Source organism: Carica papaya, chromosome 9 (genome assembly GCF_054855325.1).
Source record: "Carica papaya isolate Zhongbai chromosome 9, ASM5485532v1, whole genome shotgun sequence".
Classification (NCBI taxonomy): Eukaryota; Viridiplantae; Streptophyta; class Magnoliopsida; order Brassicales; family Caricaceae; genus Carica; species Carica papaya.
The window spans coordinates 20,284,191-20,305,358 of record NC_142317.1 but is presented as its reverse complement, the minus strand read 5'-3'; positions in this window follow the sequence as shown (position 1 = coordinate 20,305,358).

Here is a 21,168-nt window from a genome sequence, read left to right as displayed (position 1 = left end):
AATTCCCAAATAAATTACTTTTAAATTTAATTTGTTTTACATTTTTTTCTAATTTTCTCCCAAATTTTGCAAATAAAATTCAGAGTTCGATTTTCGGGCTGGTACAGTTTTCCCCCTTAAGAAATTTGGTCCTCCAAATTTTCATTTGCAATGACCCATAAACATCCATCCATGTACTCTGTTGGTATGTTCGTGAACATATTTGAGTGGTTATAACATATTCTTTAAGGAAAATATTTTAGGTTGTGATATTCTCTTTTTTAACTCTTATATGTAAAATATTTTTGTTTAAGGGTATCTTTAATACCTAATTATTTTTATATTTTCCTAATGTCATGTTAATAGTTTTTTTATCATAACACGTGCTTTAGGAATTTCATTTGTAGGTGTGTTTCTTTGTTTCAGAGATTAGGTTTGATGGTATTTTATTCAAATTTTTTTGAGAATAATTTGTTTGGTTAACGAAGTATTGTTTCATCTACAACCATATTAAGCCTTAGGTTTCAGGTTTCTAATTTAATTCATTTGTTTCCTAACTTTCTTTTTAATTTAATTGGTTGTAATTGGCTCAGAGAGTTGTGGTATTGATGGTGATTAGGAATTCTTTTAGTAGTATATTAAGTCATTAGTTTTGTTACAAATTGTTATGTTTAGTTCTAGTTCTCGCAGGTACCCAACATGTTCCCAAGAATTCCAAGTGACTACTCTTAACTATGACATTAAGATACAAGTCACCAGTTTATCACACCATCAATTTCCTCTTTTTGGTTTGAAGAGAGAAATCATACCAATGTTGTTAGAGTTCAACACACTTCCACTGCCCCACTCTGATGAGATGCAGATAGGAAGTCTGTTGATGGTTGAATGTGAAAATATGCTCTTAAAGTCCTACCCCTCACTCACGAAATTTTATTTAGGAATGTTGGAACTATTAGGAGGAAGAATTTTAGTCAGGAATTATTTTGTTTTGGCTCCTAAGCTGATTTTTGGTACTGAGAAAAGAGTTTTAGAATACTTAAGGTCTCAGGTTATCTTAAAGAGATGTAAGGAGATTCTTAGAAAGAAAATTAGAATTGCTATAGGATTTCCATTGGACTTAGGGCTATTTTTCCTAGGAAGTGTTTGTTTAAGGAATTTTTTCTCGCCTTAGGAATTTTTCCTCATTGGGAAATTTTCCTACTCGAGGGATCATGGTTTCCTACTTGAGAAATTTTTTCCTGCTTGGGGGATATCTCACCCATTTGGGGGATATTTCTCCTGTAAAAGGGATTTTTCCCACATGGGAGACTTTTCCCACTTAGGGGGATTTCTCCCACTAGGGGGGTTTCTTCCATTAGGGAAGATTTCAACCAACATGGGGATTTCCTACCAAAAATAGGGAAAATTTCTCAAACATTAGGGACTTCTTCCACATGAAGGACTTCTCATATGGGGGATTTTCTCCAATTGAGAAAAGTTCTCCCCCACAGTGGGAAATTCTATGTAGAAACCTAGCCCTAAGACTCCACAACACTTTGATACCTCATGCATAAGGGATGCACTAGGGTTACATTACTCTAATACCACCTGTGACAGCCTGCAGTTCTCCAATGAGAAACCATGTCACCAAACACAACTGAACTAAAAAATACAACATAAAATTTAAAAATAAAAGCACAACAGAAACTATTCCTCCCTTGTACAACATGTAACATAATTTACATCATGAGGTTACAAAATTCTGTAGAGTCCATAATTGGACTAAAACTCACTAGATGAAAACTAAAACATAAAATTCCTTATTTGGCTCTATAAACTATCTTCCTCGATCTGATTTGAAAAGGATTAAAATTTGAATGGAATGACCAAAACAATGGACTCAATAAGTATATAAGATAGACTACACCTTAGGCATGCGACATACAAACATATAATCAATTAGAAATGTAAATCTTTTCTTTTTCATTATGTTTAAAAACCATTGAATGTAAAGAAATCCAATTTCTAACTTCTCCCTCATTTCTCCCTCCTAACTCTAACTAGTCTTTTCCTCTCACTATTCTCCTTTACTAGTTATCTCTCAAAATTTCCATTTCTCATTATTTTCTCACTATCCCCATAATAGCTTTCATTTCTTAATTCCCTAATTGTAACAACCCATATCACATACTATTATAACATCACATCTGGTTCCAAAACCATACTCATCCATTAGTTTTCCTCTAATCCATACTTATCCCACAAATTCGCATACTATAATTTCTTGCAAGTTTCTCATCAAATCGAGACATCTGTGGCCCCTCAGCAAGTATCTTCGATTATGCATTTGCCCCAACACAATCATCAAATTAAAGTTATTAAAGTCTTAGAGTTTTTTTTGAGATTGGATGAGTGTATCCATTATCCAATTGGTATCATTATGGGATCAAGATTCCCACTATCGCAACCAGATGTACACATACAGTAAAAACACACACATTGGTCACAGTAGTTCGTCACCAGGTGACTCAGAACATAACACACACCACAACCACGTCTGGAAGGGTTTCCATCCACCCAAGGATAGGGTTCACCACACTGTTGAGTTTTAGTTATACCAACCTTAAATGGATTATCTCTAAATTTTTATTTCTTCCAAGTTTTTGTTTTATTTTTGTTGTTTTCCTATTCTAGTTAAGATTTATCTTTTTATTTTTCTTAACAAACTATTTATATTCCCTAGAGACTTTGTACACTTTCTTACTTAACTTTACTCTATATCTCACACTATTTTAATTCTCGTAGTTTGTCTCTTTTCGATCCTTATAGAACTCATTAAGTCCCTTTAATCATACACTTTCCTGTTTATTTAAATTTATTCAATTATCATTTTTTTTATTATTTATGTTTTAGTACTTTTATTATTTTTAGTTTTTAGTTTTATTAGTTTTATTTTAAATTCCTAATTTTATTTAAGAATGTGCATTATTTTATTGATGTTATTTTATTAATGAGAGTTATTTTATGTGTTCATCATCTTATTGGTGAATATGCACTATTATTAATATTTTACTCAAACTATCCAACTCATCATACCATCAACTATCATACAGTATTTAAAACATGCAATCTTTATTCAACAATCAAGCAATAAGCAAATGACAAATTAAAACATTAAGTATCACCATTTTCTTATTTCTTCCACCTACTTGATTATCAATGCCGATTCCTTAATTTTATAAACCTTACTCAAAACTTAATTAGGTTTTCATTTGAAAATATTTTTAAAAATATGCAAATGTGGCTTTGAGATAGCTATTAAATATACTTACAGACTTTGGAGTTAAAGGATTCCGAGTTGAATTCCAAACACAATACAAATATTAGTAAAAACCTACATAGCAACTAAGCCCTCTCGGGTCAGTGGTGAACCCAAGAGTTTCATGCAATCATATTGCATACCCATCTCGTTTCTACAACTATTCTAGTTACTAAGGCAATTATTCAATTTAACTTTTCTTTGTTTTGTCTATTTGATTAATTACATAATTTCGTAAATAATCCTTTTTTATCATTTTATATTAATCTTGCTTTAATTAATTAATAATTTCTTTTTAATTTATTTTATCTATTATTCATTCAATTCTAAAAGAAATCATTACAAATATTCTTTTTATGTTTTCTTAAATTATTTTCTTATATCATCTATTTTATTCGAAACAAAATTTATTAATTTGTTTATATATTTATTAAATCAAAATGATTTTCAAAATTGATAAGTAGATTATGGCTAATTTAATCTACTTATCAATTAATTATCCATTTAAATTTAATTCTTATTGATTATTTAATCATCAATTTAAATTCTCCTTAATTTCGTGTTCAATTAAATTCAACTCTTCTAACTATCAAAATTTACCTAATTCTTAATTAAGTTTTAATTTCTTTATTCTTCTCCCATATATATGTATACAATTTTTTTTTTCTAAATTTATTTATTAATCATATTCTTCTACTCTTATAACTTACTCCATATTGTAAATTTTATGACTATAATTATAAAGTTTATTATTGTTATTTAAATATATATATATATACCTTCATGCATTATTGTTTACATATATAAATACTCATCTAAACATAAGGATTATACGTGCATACAAAATATTATTTTAATCATATATACCCATACATGCATTTATTTATACGTACACACATGAAAAATATACATACATAGTGTATCTATATAACTACACATATATATTTTTTGTTTCCCTTTATACATTTATATCAAATTCTTGCAAATAAATATACTTTCACAAATTCATCTATTGATTTAAATTTTACATATAATAGTCTATTTATTATTTTTTAAAGGAACTATGATAAATGAATCTAACACACTTAGTTTAAGTATATTAGATCAAATTACTAATGAGATATATTAATTCAATATTAGTCATTCCATCAAAAGAAAGATTTTATTTTAAAGAGTGATAAGATCTTATATAACAGAGATAGTTTTTAATGATGGCTAGGACTTTATACTAACTTCAATACAACTTTGAGAAATTTTCTTCTGGTTGTTTTACCATTTGTATAGGATATACTAATCTTTTAGGCTGACACGATCTTAGACCATGTACCATTCTTTGGTGGTGGCTGACTAACAATCTATTTAGTAATTTCATATTTTATCTCTCATAAAGAATTTAAGTATTTCATTTTTCTAGAATCCAAGAATTTTGAGTATTAGGAAAAACATTCAATCCTTTAATAAACTATTATTTTTTAAGAAATAATAGATGTATATATTTAAAAGAAAGCTAATAGCATATCACTAGTTTTTACTAAATCAGATTCTCTTTTTCATTTAAGGATTTTAGTAAAATTCTCTTAAATAATAAGATTATGATAAATAAAAATATAATTCAAGGATACCTCACACTTCTTTTAAGTATACTTTACATGGACATATTTTACAAATATAAATATGACTACTTAAACAATATGTTGTATTATTGTTAGAGAAATTTTTAAATAGAAAACGAATATACATATATATGTAAATTCTATTGCCCTTTAGTTCTTCTTTCATTAATTCCAAAGAGTTTTCTTTCTCTTCTCTAAAACCAAATTACAAACACAATTGTTTATGTAACAAACTACTTTCTTTGTTGAGAAAGGAACGCTATTTCACGCACATAAGATGGTAATTTATACAGTAAGAAGCGAAAACTTAAGAATCAATCATCCGCTATAGGGAATTAAAAGTCATAAGGCTTACAAAATTCTTTACATTACATCACTATAATATAATTAAATCGACTTTACAAGACAAACTCTCAAGATCACTAAAGGTTCTTCAAAGTCTTTCTTCGACCTTGAACTTACTCTTGATTTGGACTAATTTGCACTAGGGGGTGTGAATTGGGGTGAGCTTTATGGACTAAATAAGGAAGAAGAGCGGTGCCCAAAATAAAGACATGCACACACTTAGTTACACAAGATTCACAAAACAAATGTATATCTTCTTTAAAACAAATTCCCAATCAATACAATAACCATAATTTCACACATTTCAATAATTCACTCTTTGACATATGATTTCATAGACATCACTAATGCTCTAACATAACATTTACATAAACAAATAATATTATTCACTGATTTCATAATACTTGCACTTACACTTTCTGATAATCATTTGCACTTGTCACTGAATTACTATCATTGTATATGTCAATATTGCTTTCACTTTACATTGTTCATTTATCACTTTTCAATTGCAATTACATTCTTACTTGCATTTTTATTAAGATTTATAATTTCTTTTTTTTTGTCTTTTAAGAGTTTCATCGTGCGATGTTGGTTCCCTCGGCATCAACAAGGGCACTAGTGATCCCCTCTACCATGTGGATACATCGCATATCACTTTTTCTTTTAACTTTTACTTTCACTTTTCACTCTCCCAATGCACCCGAACACGGAACGGTTATGCATTGGGTATAACTAATCACTTTTCACATGCACCCAAACACGGAACAGTTATGTATGGGACTTCTCAGTTACGTCTGGCTGAGGCCATATCCACGGGTAGGGTTCACCACGCTTCACTTGCCAAAATGGCTACACACACACCCTCCCCTTATTAATACTGGTTAAATGGATTTTCTTATCCTTTAAATATCCTTATGTTATTCTTTTACTAATCAAATCCATCACTAGATGGCGTACTCCTACATGCACCTACATATACATCATATGTATTATACATAAACATGTCTACACAATAACCATAATATGTACATCTTACATACACGGTCATCGACTTAAATAAATATATATATACATAAAACACGTAAAACATGGGTATACTTACATATTTACACAAGGCATATATGTATCCCATAGTATGCACATGCAAGTTATTCACTCATATCTACTAACAGTATACATAAAAACATCATACAACGTACAATTAAATATATATATATATATATATGTTTCATGCACACATACAACTCAGTAACTGGATTGCAAAATCTACATGTACACACTAGTGACAATATGCATACGTAAATGTAAATCATACACAACACCATATACATCTCTAATCATATGCAATTGCGCACACACACACATGATGAGTTCATGAAAATCGCGTTAGAAAACTTAAATAATTTTTAAGGTCCGTAAATAATTCATTTTAATGGAAAATAAAGTTTAATAAAAATATGGGAGCCTTTGAATGAGACTAACCCAATCCTTTACCTATAGTTTAATTAAAAAAAGTGTCAAAATCCTTATTGGCTCGAGTCTACACTCTCTTCTAAATTCGGCATTATTTAGATAATTCCATCATTTACAAACAGAAAATACATGGGTTAAATGACGAACACTTATGGAAAAAATTAGAATACAAAAACGGATCAAGATTTTAGTAAAGACACAATATCTCAGTCACCGAAATTGTCACACACCACAACATGCATTTCTTTGGTTCACCATGCGCCGCTGCTAGAGAGTCGCTGTTGAAGCGCCACTGCTAGACCACCTCACGCCACTGTAAAAGCATCACAGAATGAGTGCACACCCCAACCTGGCATAGATTTGATGAAATCATGCTGAGGATGCATCATAAATCATAAAATTGTGCCTAGTCACCACTGCCGTAAAATCATCACAAAATGAGCGCACACTTAAACCCAGAACATATTTGATGAAATCGTGTTCAGGATGCACCACAAATCATAAAATTGTGCCTAGTCACTGCCGTCGCAAGTTCTATTTCTCTGGGAAAATTCATTGCGGATCCCCATCTTTTACAGTCGTACACCTCGACTCTTCGTTCTTTGGATTCACATGATCGTCCGACATGCAAATCCGATTGTTGCATGTCACCTGTCGCATGCACTAGATCTGTGACATACTCTTCTCTCTTTGCTACTCTCTCTTCTTTCTCTCCCTAAACTGATTTCACTTTTTTTCTTCTCCTTTTCTTCCCTTTTGTAAGTCGGAATAAAAAAATTCCTTCATGCCTTACCTCCTTCTTTTGCAGTGAGTTTCAGAGGCATATAAGCCTCCTATTCTTCTTCTTCTTGTAGAGGCATGTTTGCCTCTGTAACTCCCCCCTAATTTTTTTTATCATCAAAACAACATTATTTTGATGCTCTCATAAGAACATCATTTTGACCCCCTTCCCTTTTTCTTTTCTTTATATCAAAATGGAGTCATTTTTGGGGTTTCCTCAAAATAACATTATTTTGGCTTTTAATGCTTCTAGTGAAGTAGATGGGTTGGATTCAATTTTTCTTAGGCCTGGTTGTTACAATCTTCCCCCTTTAAAATAAATTTGGTCCTCCAAATTTGCAATGACTAGGTGGTTTGAAGACATCCTAATTCATTTCCAAGTACCTCTTCAACCTAATGGTTTCGTTATAATGTTGTTATTGGTGGGATCTTTTTAGTTAGTAGTCACTTTTTCTTCTAACTCCCATAAACAAAGTATTGTTGCTAAGAGTGTGTCTCATAAATTCAAATGTTTTTTTTAATCAGTGTTTGTTGGTTTTCAAATTATTTTTGGACATTTATTCTAGCTAAAAAAGAATGTCATCTAGGACAACGGTGATTCTCGAAGTTCATTAATCTTTCTCAATTTCACGCGTCTTAATTAAATTATTATTTTTCAACTTTTGAGAAATTAATATATGGTTACTTGGAATATACCACCTATGGTATTCAATAAAATGTATCAACACTGAACATACGCATCTAGTTCCTAAATACTTGGGGTTTCCTAACTTTCGAATCCTAACTTGTGAATTTATAAGGTGTTTATAGTTTCAAAGATTTTTTCTCTTTTATTTCGATGGCTTGATATCTACATGGATTATCCTTTTAACTACATTGTATTACTTTTCTAAATCAATCAAAGACTGAATGATTCTGAATATACTTCAATACTTGATTAATTTTCTCCTAAGGTCCTTTAGAATGTACATGGTGAGTTATGGAATCCATGGCTATTGTTAACAACCATCCGGAATTCATTTGACAGAAGGTTCATTTATTAGTTTGGTCATGAGTGGTTATGTTTAGCTCAAGTTCTTGTAGGCACAAAGTTCCTAAAATTTTCAAGTGACCACTCTTAAGTATAGTCTTAAGATATAAGTCATAGGTTTATCACATCATCAATCTCCCTTTGTTGGTTTAGGGAGAGAAATCTTCTAGGTATGATGATTATGATTTATCATGCTTTGGTTGCACTACTCTGATACTTATATACTTAAGAGGTTTATAATGGTTTGTGTTGAGAACATGCCCTAAGGTCTTTTTTTCACCAATAGAATTTTATTTAGGAGTAATGAGATTTTTCTTTAAGATGATGGATTCGATAAAACTTGATGTTACTCATGTTATTTCTTTTCGTCATTTTTCACGTAGTTGGATTTTCTTATGCACTTTGGTACTATACAAACATACTTACGCATCATTCATAAATATACATACTCCTAATGATACACATTATGCATTTACACACACAAATGCATATACCCTCAGTTTATACATATACCATCACATAAACCTACATTCATATTAAATATATGCGATATATATGAACCTATATTGCACATATATATACATATCGGCACATAGTCATATATATATATGTACATACTACATGTATACGTAATAGATATATGTATATGTATTATTCACGCACCTAATTTATGGACATTCAAATGCACACACAACTCATACCAAACCATTCACACACATAACCACATCCACACAGCCTTAATTTTATATACATATACATGCAGTTATACACACAAATCCTTAAGTATACTCATTTATACATACAAACACGTATACTTTCTTATGGGATATAGCTCAACTAACATTTATATAAATTTTACATATTTAAGTAATTAAAAATGAGGTTAAATAAGTGCAGAAAACACATACAAGGAAATCAAAGAATGTCATGAATTATTTTTTATAAATTTCTCGAAGAACTTATAGAAAAATAAAACTTAGAGAAGACAGATTCAATCTTGGTATGAACAGTAATCTAATTCTTATTATTGTCTTTGTTTTCTATTATTTAAACCTAATTCCTTCAGTAGCATTTCAAATTTTATTCAATATCTCTTATGTTTTTTCACATATATATATATATTGACTCACGTACAAATTTACTTACATATATTATGCCTAATACACACAATATATACATACGAAACATAATGTACTCAGTATACCTATATTCTTACAAAAGGACACCTTATATGCATACCAGTATACCTAAGTCTCGATTCATATTTACATATCAAGACTCATACAAACTCCCATGCATATGTAATTATACAATTTTTCTTACAAGTTTTTCATATATACATATATATGTACCATAATATACGTACTTACCCACATAGCTACCTATGTGTATATGTATATATATATCTATATATATTTATTTTCATGCAGATGTATGTATTCATATTTATAGTTTCATGTATCTATTACAGTCAACAACACACACAAACTACATGGACCATTACAAGGAAACTAAACAAAGCATGTGGAATTTTGGGAAAACAAAAAACCAAAACGGGTAACAGGGATTTCTCGTCGGATTGAGTCTGCATGTAAACCTCTTAATATCATAAACCATTTTGTTAGAATTATTAATGAATTTCATTTGGTAAATTCAAGAAATAGGTGGCACTCTACATTCTTACTTTGCTGTCTTACTTTTATTGGATCAACTTCTCCGTAGAAGTTCAAACTTTCTATAATTTTATTCATTCACCAACTTTAGTTGGCTTCTGAGTAAAGCCCTAATTATTTGATTTCTGGATTTATCACATTCCAACCCTTATAACTTTTACATTTTAGACTTTGGAACTATAATCCTACTTCTTTACCTCTACAGATGCTTTGGATGAAGTTCCAAAACATCTCCTAAGGTGTGTATTACCTAAATTCTTTTGACTCTAAACTTCATAAGAATCCTAAGCCTCATGACAAAAAGGATGTTCCGAGGAACGTGCACTCTGATACCAATTGAAACGACCCACTTTCTCTATTGAGAAAGGAGCACTATTCTACGTAAATAACTTGGTAATTTTACACAACGATAAGCGAAAACTTTAAGATTCAATCATCTCCTATAGGGAATTAAAAGTCATGAAGATTACAAAATTTTTTACATTGCATCACTATAATATAATTAAACTGACATTACAAGACAAACTCTCAAGATCACTAAAGGTTCTACAAAGTCTTTCTTTATCCTTGAACTTGCTCTTGATCTAGATAATTCTACATTGGGGGGTGTGAATTGGGTTGAACTTCCTGGACTCAGGAAGGAAGAGGAGTAGTGCGCAAAATAAAGACATACACAGACTCAATCACACAAGATTCACAAAACAAATGCATATCTTCTTCAAAACTAATTCCCAATCAATACAGTAACCATAATTTCACACATCTCAATAATTCACACTTTCACATATGATTTCATAAACATCACATTTACATAAACAAATAATATTGTTAACTAGTTTCATAATACTTGCACTTGTCACTGAATTACTTATCATTACATATGTCAATATTGTCTCACGTTACGTTCCCTTATCACTTTTTAGTTGAACTTTCATTCTTAGTTACATGTCTATTAAGGTTTATAATTTCTATATTTTTATCTTTTAAGAGTTTAATCGTGCGATATCATTTCTGTCAACATCAACGAGGGCACTAAGGATCCCCTATACCACGTGGATACATCACATATTAATTTTCACTTTTCACTTTCATATTCACTTTCCACTTCCCCAATGCACTCGAACATGGAAAGGTTATGAATTGGATATCAGTAATCACTTTCCACATACTCCCGAACACAAAATGGTTATAAATGGGACTTCACAATCACGTCTGGCTGAGGCCATATCCATAAGTAGGGTTCACCACACTTCACTTTTCAAAATGGCTACAAACACCCTCCCCATATTGATATCGGTTAAACGAATTTTCTTGTCATTTAAATATCCTTATGTTATTATTTGACTAATCAAATCCATCACTAGATGACCTACTCATGCATGCACTTACATATACATCATATGTATTATACATAAACATGGCTACACAATAACCATAATACATACATCTTATATGCACGTCATCAACTTAAATAAATATATATACACACAACACATACAACATAGGTATACTTGTATATTTACATAAGGTATGTGTTATTCCATAGCACGCACATAGGAGGCATATATAAATGTAAGTCATACACAACACCATATAGATCTCCAATCATATGCAATTGCACACACACACATGATGAGTTTGCAAAAATCACGTTAGAAAACTTAAATAATTTATAAGATCTATTAACAATTCATTTTAACAAAAAATAAAGTTTTATAAAAATATGGGGGTCTCTGAATGAGACTAACCCAATCCAATACCTACAGTCGAATTGAAAAAAAGTGTCGATATCCTTATTGGCTCGGGTTTATGCTCTCCTCTAAATTCGACATTGTTTAGATAATTCCCTCATTTCCAAATAGAAAATACGTAGGCTAAATGACAGACACTTGTGAAAATAATTAGAATAAAAAAGTGGATCTAGATTTTACCATAGACACATGATCTCAGTCACTAAAATCGCCATATGCCACCACATACATGTCTTTAATTCACCACATGCTGTTGTCGGAGCATCACTACCAGAGGACTACCACTGGACCACTACCGGACCACCTCATGTTACTATAAAATCATCACAGAAGGAGCCGAACACCTAAACCTAGCACAAATTTAATGAAATCATGTCGAGGACGCACCGCAAATCATAAAATCGCGCTTAGCTGCCACCGCCATGAGTTCTACTTCTCCAAGAAAATTCGCTGTGAATCCCAATAATTTTCAGCTGTTCGCAATGATTTTTTGTTCTCTAGATTTATGCGGTCGTCCAACATGCAGATCCGATCGCTACATGCTACCTGTCGCATACACCAGATCTGCCACATCCTCTTCTCTCTTCACGACTCTCTCTTTCTTTCTCTCCCTAAACTAATTTCTCTTTCTTTTTTTTCCTTTTTTTTCCCTTTTATAAGTGGGAATAAGAAAACTCCTCCATGCCTTGCCTCATTCTCTGGTAAGCTTCAAAGGCTATATGTCTCCTATTCTTCTTCTTTTTATAGAGGCGTGTTCGCCTTTGCAACTCCCCCTTATTTTTCCTAACATTAAAATGGTGTTATTTTGATGCTCTTAAAAAGATGTCGTTTTAACCCCTTCCCTTTTTTTTTCTTTATATTAAAACAGTGTCATTTTTGGGGTTTCCTCAAAATGACGTTGTTTTGGCTTTTTCTACTTCTAAGTAGATGGGTTGGATTCTATATTTCCTAAGCTAGGGTGTTACATTTCAAGTCTAATCATCACCCATCATAAAGCAACAAGTACTTTTGATAATAGTATCTAATGCATGGCCACCATAGAACAGGAACAAACAATGACTAGTTAGAGAGCCTTATCATCCACAATCTCCATGCCTAGGCAGATGCTGCCGCCAGCACTCAGACTTGTGGAACAGTCACTTTTGGATCCACAGGATCCTCATAGACTTCCAAGGGTAGGTCAGCCTGAGGTTCCTCACTTTGTTCCTTATCTGGGGGGTCATGGAAAGAGTGAATTCTAAATACTCAGTAAGAAATTAATATTAAATTAACATTGTAAGATTTTAAAAGTTAATTATTTTAACTTACCATTTAACCTCCTTGTTTACCTATCTCACATTATGGAAAACTATTATTTATTAAGAAAATGATACGTTACTACAGACAACAAAACACACATCATGCCAAATAGTAGAGAAAATCAAATAAATCATGAAATACTAAGAATTTTTATCATGCTTCGCGAATCTTTATAACATCCATCCCTGAGGGCAGATACAGATTTCAAATTATTCAAATGGAATGACCAGATCAGATACAGATACGACAATTTGCTTTGGCCCATTTTCAACTGGCCAAACCATTGTATGATCTATGACATGGTTGTACTAGCCACAGTGGCTCTAACAAAAATCTACAATCATGACATTACTTAGCCACAGGTGACTCCTACAGATAATGCGATACCACTTTTGTCAGAGGGTACGCCGTCATCCACTGGTTAGACTAGATAGGGGAGAGAGAAATAGATACTCCAAAGGGCAAGGGGAACAGATACCCCTCAGAGATAAAAAGTCTAACGAGACACTTGATGCAATATGCATGTCAATACAGATACACTTTGAACCATACAGGCTTCATTCCACTTTTTTCTTTTTTTTTTCCTTTATACTTTTTATTGTTACCAATTACATATTATATTTATTACATGTAAATCCATCAAGTGTCTGCAATTTATATAGCATGCTTGAAAACAAGAACAATTCAACTTATCTAAACATAGAGGCATACCAAACAAGCAAAATAACAATCATATTAATTTAGCTTACCTAAAAATACACCTTAAGAAGTCGAAAGAAATACTAGATTCCTTACTAAAACCTCGATATTTTCTCCTTTCCTTCTCTCCTTCTCTCACTAGTCTACAATATCTCTCTCTCTCTAAATCTTTAAAAAATGGAAGAATGGAAGTGTAGAGAGGAAGGGAAGGGGAAGGGCAATTTATAGAGTTTTGGAACCATCAAATTCATGTCAGGTGGTAAACTTCGGTGAAGAAAGGGGAAAAAGATGCTCAGCACAAAAAAAAGGGGAGGAGGGCCTCCTCCACTGGCAGTGACAACGCACTACCCAAGGACACAATTCTTTAGCCGGCGCACTGCAGGCTAGCATACAGGCACATAGGCCTCCTGCTGCTCGCACAGGGGCTAGCCTATGTGCGTGCAGGGCCTTTGTGCTTTGGGTGTCGTGCACAGGCCCATTGGCGCAGGCCCAAGGCGCACAAGGCCTATTTGTACACGCTTGCTATGAGGACAGTGTGTGAGGTGACATGCAGACAGCCCACTTGCATGCGACAGGATGCGAGCAGATGCTAACCCCACGTCATGCGTGCAAACTGGATGTGCACACTGTGCGCACGTCCCGTGCGTGCGTACATGTGAAAGGGATGTGCACGCATGCACATGCGCAGAGTACTAAGCACCCGCGTGGGTAACTTAACTCCCCATGGGAGTTTTCTTGGGGGATTTTCTTCTCGATTCGCCATTTTTTAATTTTTTTCTCAATTTTCATATTTAATTTAAATGAGTTAGACTTAAAAACAAATAAAATTAATTAAAATAAAATAAATAAAAATTAAATAAAAAAATCAACGAAAATTATGAATTACGATAAATATTAAGCATAGTAAATTAATTAAGTCTAACGTGGCCAAAGGCCCGAATAAATAGGGTTTCCAAATCATTTAAGCATAATGATGGGTGGGGTGTTACATCACCCCCACCTTAAAAAAATTTGGTCACCAAATTTTTCTGGAATAAGTTTGGATACTTTTTCCTCATTTCGTTCTCCAACTTCCACATTGCTTCTTTCAGGGTGTGATGCTACCATTGTACCTTTACCATGGAGATTTTCTTGCTACGCAAGACCTTACTGGTCCACCCAAGAATATCCACATGAATCTCTTCATAAATCATGTCAACCTATACCTGTACCTCATCGCGAGGAATAATATGAGAAGGATTAGGGTGGTTCCTTTTGATCATCGAGACATGAAAGACATCGTGCAAATCTGCGAACTCTCGGGATAGAGTGAGGTTGTATGCCATAGGTTCAATGTGCTTGATGATTGGAAAAGGTCCCACATAATGAGTGCTCAACTTCCCTTTTTTTTTAAACTGCATATTGCCTTTGTAGGGGTAGACTTTTAAGAAAACTTGATCTCCTACGGCAAACTCTAAGGGTCGTCTACGATTGTCAGCGTAACTTTTTTAGTACCTCTGTCCAGTTGCCAAATTCTTGCGGATGATTGCAACCTTCTCAATGGTCTCTTGAATGAAGTCTGGTCCTAAATGGCATTGATTCCCGACTTCACTCCAACAAGTAGGGGAACGACATGGCCTTTCATACAAAGCTTCATACGGGGCCATACTGATACTAGAATGATAACTGTTATTATAAGCAAATTCACAAAGAGGAAGATACTCATACCAGTTATCACTAAATTTGAGAACGAAGCACGCAATATGTCTTCCAATGTCTAGATCATACGTTTTTTATTGACCATCCTTCTGGGGATGATAAGTAGTGCTGAAGTACAACCCACATCTCAGAGCTTCTTGGAAGCTGTCCCAAAAGTGAGAAGTGAACCGGGGATCGCGGTCGGACACAATGGATGAGGGAACTATATGAAGTTAAAAATCTCATCAATATATAGGCGGGCTAACTTACTAGTTGAGTCCTTGGTTTGAATAGGCAGGAAATGGGTAGTCTTGTTCAGCCTATCCACGATGACCTAGATGACATTTCAACTAGAATAGGTCCTAGGCAAACCAGTCACAAAGTCCATAGTCACATGTTCCCATTTCCATTAGGGAATCAGAAGACCCTATAGCAAGCCACCAGGTTGTTGATGTTCTACCTTTATCCATTAACAAGTGAGGCATCGAGAGACATAGTCAACTATATTCTTCTTCATTCCTATCCACCAATATTGTCGTTTCAAGTCCTGGTACATTTTGTACTCCTAGGATGAATGAATAATTTGAAAGCTTGGGCAGTCTTGAGTACATTCATTTGTATAGCAATGGGGACCCAAATTAATTTCTGAAATCTAAACAGTCCATCATCAAAGATCCTGAAATTAGGTGATTCATCATAAGTGAACTTACCTAGATTCTTGGTGAGTATTGGGGTCCGTGGCCTGTGCTTCCCAGATCTTCATAAAGAGATCTAGTATGGCTCGGATCAGGGCAAGATAGGTGCCCTTGTCATAGTAGTTAAGGCCAAGCAATTGTACAGTGTCCATCATCTTCCAACTGGAGGCCATGGTTTGAGCCGGCACAACAAGCTCCTTTTAGCTTAGTGCATTGATGACTACATTCCCTCTCTTAGGTGATAAATGATCTAGCAATCGTAATCCTTTAGAAGATCCATCAAGCGCCTTTGCCTTATGTTTAACTCCTTTTGAGAAAAGATGTACTTGAGACTCTTATGGTCAGTGTAGATTTCAAAAGTTTGACCATACTGATAATGCCGCCATATCTTTAGGGTAAAGATAATTGCTGCCAACTCCAGGTCATGGATAGGGTAGTTCTCTTCATGAATTTTAAGCTGTCAGGATCCAAAGGCAACTACTCTACCATGCTGCATCAAGACACAGCTCAAACCAATATGAGGTGCATCGCATTAAACTTGAAATCTCTCAATATCGTTAGGGATGATTAACATAGGAGTAGAGGTTAAACGGCGCTTTAGTTCCATGAATCTTTTACTACGCTCATAATTCTAGACCAATGGTACTTCGTTTCAGGTGAGTTAGGTCATAGGGGCAACAATTTTGGCAAATCTATCAATGAATTGTCTGTAGTAGCCTGTTAATCAAAGAAAACTACGTAGCTCACCCATATTAGTGGGTGAACTCCAATTGACCACCGATTCCACCTTGGATGGGTCTATAGAAACTCCTTCACTTGAGCTTACATGACCAAGAAAAGAAACTCAATCCAACCAAAAGGAGCACTTACTTAGTTTCGTATACAGTTGGTTTTGGCAAAGAGTCTCCAACACTTCAGCCAAATGTACAGTGTGTTCCTCACGGCTTTTAGAATACACTAGAATGTCATCAATAAAAAAGATGATATACTGATCTAGTGTATGTCATAAAACTCAGTTCATTAGATCTATGAAGGCTACTTGGGCATTGGTCAATCCGAACAGCATCACCTTGAACTCGTACAAACTATACCTGCACTAGAATACAGGTTTTAGAATATGTTCTTCTTTAACTCTCAATTGGTGATACCAGGTCCTGAGATCGATCTTAGAGAAGACCGTGAATCTTTGTAGTTGATCGAAGAGATCATCGATTGGGGGTAAGGGATACTTACTTTTAACGGTCACTCAGTTGAGTTCTCTATAGTCCACACAGAGTCGGAGGGAACTATCCTTTTTCTTTACGAACAACACCAGAGCGTCCTAAGCGAAATGGCTAGGGCGAATAAATTTATGGGGAATAAGGTCAGAAAGCTAACATTCCAGCTCCATTAGCTCAACGCGACTCATGAAATAAGTGGGCTTCGAGATCGGCTTGGTTTCAGGCAATAATTCAATCAAAAACTCTACCTCACGTGGGGGAGATAGACTAGGAAGTTTGTTGGAAAGATATCTAAAAAATTGCAAACAATTATTATGGTGCACACAACAGGATCAACATCCATATTCTTGTTCATTCAGTTGTTAGGAAAATAATAACAATAACTTTTATTTCTTTTTTGGGGATTGTAAGGTTATAATTTTACTTTCATAGTCTATTATAGCTCTATACTTCTCCAACAAGTCTATTTCTAATTTTACATCAAATCCTACAAAATCAAATAGTATCAGGTCTATACATACCTCTATCCCTAAAGTTTTTATCCCACAGTCCATATATACACATTGAGCCTTTAGTAGCCCTTTAGAGGGAGTTTCCACCACTAGTGTTTTTCCTAAAGGTTTTGGTCTAAACTCTATATTACAAGCAAATGCACAGGAAATGAAAAAGTGAGTTGTACTTGTATCGATCAAAGCCTTGACATAAGTATTATGAATAAAAAGCATATCCTGGATGAGGACAAGAGCAAGAAGGGCACCAGATTCATCTAAGTGGTACAATCGACCAGATTATTAAGTTCAATAACCCAAAAGTGGGTGATAATGATGTCATTTTTAGGCACTATCAAACTCCTCCATATTTATCTTGTGCTTGCCCTTAAGCACTACACAATACACTCCATCAATCCTCATCTCTTCACCTTCAACTCACTTACTCCCAAGCATTTCATCACAACCTGAATGTTACACCTCAACCCTCAAGTTACAAGAACAACCATCAACTATAATTTGTAGGCTTGAGTTTTATGGAACCACACAAATGAATAACCACTTTGACAACATCCAAACATGAGATAAAAGAGTTTTACAAAATTACCACACAAAAATTTCATTGAGTGGAATTGCCAATATCTAGTAGAACAACCACCAAATGTTTCTAGATATAAGGATTCATGCAATTAGTCCATGTTAAAAATTGAAAAGCTTGAGCACCTTTGCTTGCTTGAAATGTCACCAGCCTTCTGATGCGAAAGCAAATATTTATGATGAATGCACCTGGTTACTTAGTTGATTCACCAGTTTCAAGTGGCTACTATTGCTACTCATAGTCATTTGACCAAATGACTAAATTATTATTCGTGCTCTCTTCTTTTTTTCCTTCCATTGTGAGTGCGTTTTATGCTCCATCTCAGACTTTTACTCCAACTATTTTTCAAAGTGAATGCATTTTACACTCCATCTCACTCTCAGATAATAGATAATTTGACTTATTCATTTAAAGCACACAATTCCATATAAGTCGTAGAGAAGTTCTTTCTGAGTATTGATATTCATTCAAAAATAAGAGAAAATTAATTAATTTTTTTTAATAGGCAACTCTCAAATAAGTCATGTTCAATACGTAATCAAAGATAACCATTTATTGTGTGAAAAGATAAAAAACAAGCTACAATTTCAATGAGATGGTTATAAGTGCAAATCGACTTTTGAAATGCCCAATTAGAGTTGTTTAAAAATAATAGAGATAGTTGTGAAGATTGGAGCAAAAAAAATTGTTGGAGGTGTATGTGTGGTGTGGCAAAATTAGGCAAGGTCTAAAAACTAGTTACCTAAGATACAGAATACAGAATGCAAAATGCCTCTCCCCTACACTGAAACTGCACATTGTCCCTAGTGTGATGCAAATAATGAAAAATAAAAATAAAGTCATAGATTAACTCCCCTTGTTACTTGACTTAGAGGTGAGATACATTGGGAAACATCAGTTTCTGAGAAACCCCAAATGTGTTGCCAGGTGATATAAGCCTTGGACAAGGTTTATGTGGGGAATAACTTATGGTCATGTCGAGCATGCACATAATCGTATTTTTCTTGAAATTTTACTGATTTCCTTATTGTAGAGACAACACAACCATGTTTCCCTCATAGAAATGGTTTTGTGGTAACACACAATTGTCTTAAGAGTCTGGTACAAGCCTTGGGTAAGGCTTATGTGTAGATTAACACACTATCGTATTGGGCAAGCACATGACCATGTTTCCCTCACAGAAACACTTTGGTGGTAACACATAGCTGTGTTGTATGGATGAGACATGTCACACGATCTTGTCTCCTGAGCATAAGGCTGTGTCTTATGGGCCTGACACAAGCCTGGGGCAGGGCTTGTTTGGCTGTTCTAGAGTTTGGCTTTTTTTCTACTCCACTACCTGAATTTCTTATCCTTGTATTCTAATCACCATAAAACTCATGTTAACTAAGAGAAAAATATTATAAATAAATTAAAATCACTAACGCAAATAATGAAAATTAAAAAAGAATGAAGAAAAATGGATGGGTTGCCTCCCATCAAGCACCCTTGTTTAATGTCTCAGGATAGACATTGTCAATTTTTAAGCACTCAAATCAATTTGTCTTCTTATAGTCTACTTAGCTTGTTAAAAATTATCATTGGAAATGTCTCTTATCCTCCTTATAACACACATTTCAAATGTTTAGGCGTGGTTTGAGCTCCAATTTTGGTGCCTACAAATAGAAGGTAGAGGTTCTATGTCAAAAATAAAAAAGTCAACACACTATGCATTGCTCCCTTGAGGTTTAAGTGCCTCTAATTCGAACACCACATCTTGTGGATTCTTCTCAACAACAAAATCCTTTTTTAAAATTTTTAGCCTCAATTTTTTCCTCACATTATTTATAAATGGATGCATATATATATATAATAGATGGAATTATCAATTACTATTAAGTAGGTGGGATTGGTGGCATAGAGATACAATTAGCATTTCAATGTGCACTATTCTAAAATGTCAAGTCTTCTGATAAAATAAATTGCTATTAAGATATTGATTACTTTTATATTTTTGTTACTTAGTTTACTTATTTCAGCATTTATCATTTGTCAGATGACTTACAAGATCTCATATTTGTATAGAAGTAAAAAATCATTCAATTTTTCATTTGTCCCACGACTTTAATGGGCAAAAAGAATAAGTTCATGATCTCCTATTTGTATAGAAGTACAAAATCAAATAATATAACTTGTTAAAAGAAGTGTGAAGTATCCTTAAATTTATTTTTGGATTTATCATAGTCCTATTATTTAAGAGAATTTTATAAAATTCTTATATGATATAATGAATATGATTTAATAAAAACTAGTGATATGCTATTAACTTTCATTTATATACATATATGCTTAAACTAAGTGTATTAGATTCATTTATCATAATTCGTTAAAAAAAATAGTAAATAGACAATTGTATGTCAAATTTAAATCAACACACAATCAATATTGTTTGAAGGCTCATATGCTTGCAATAATAATATGTAACATTACGATCAATTTTAAGAGCATTTTTCTGAGGAGTTACAAGAATCGAATTCCCAAGTTCATTGTTTTCCTCCAAAAAATAAA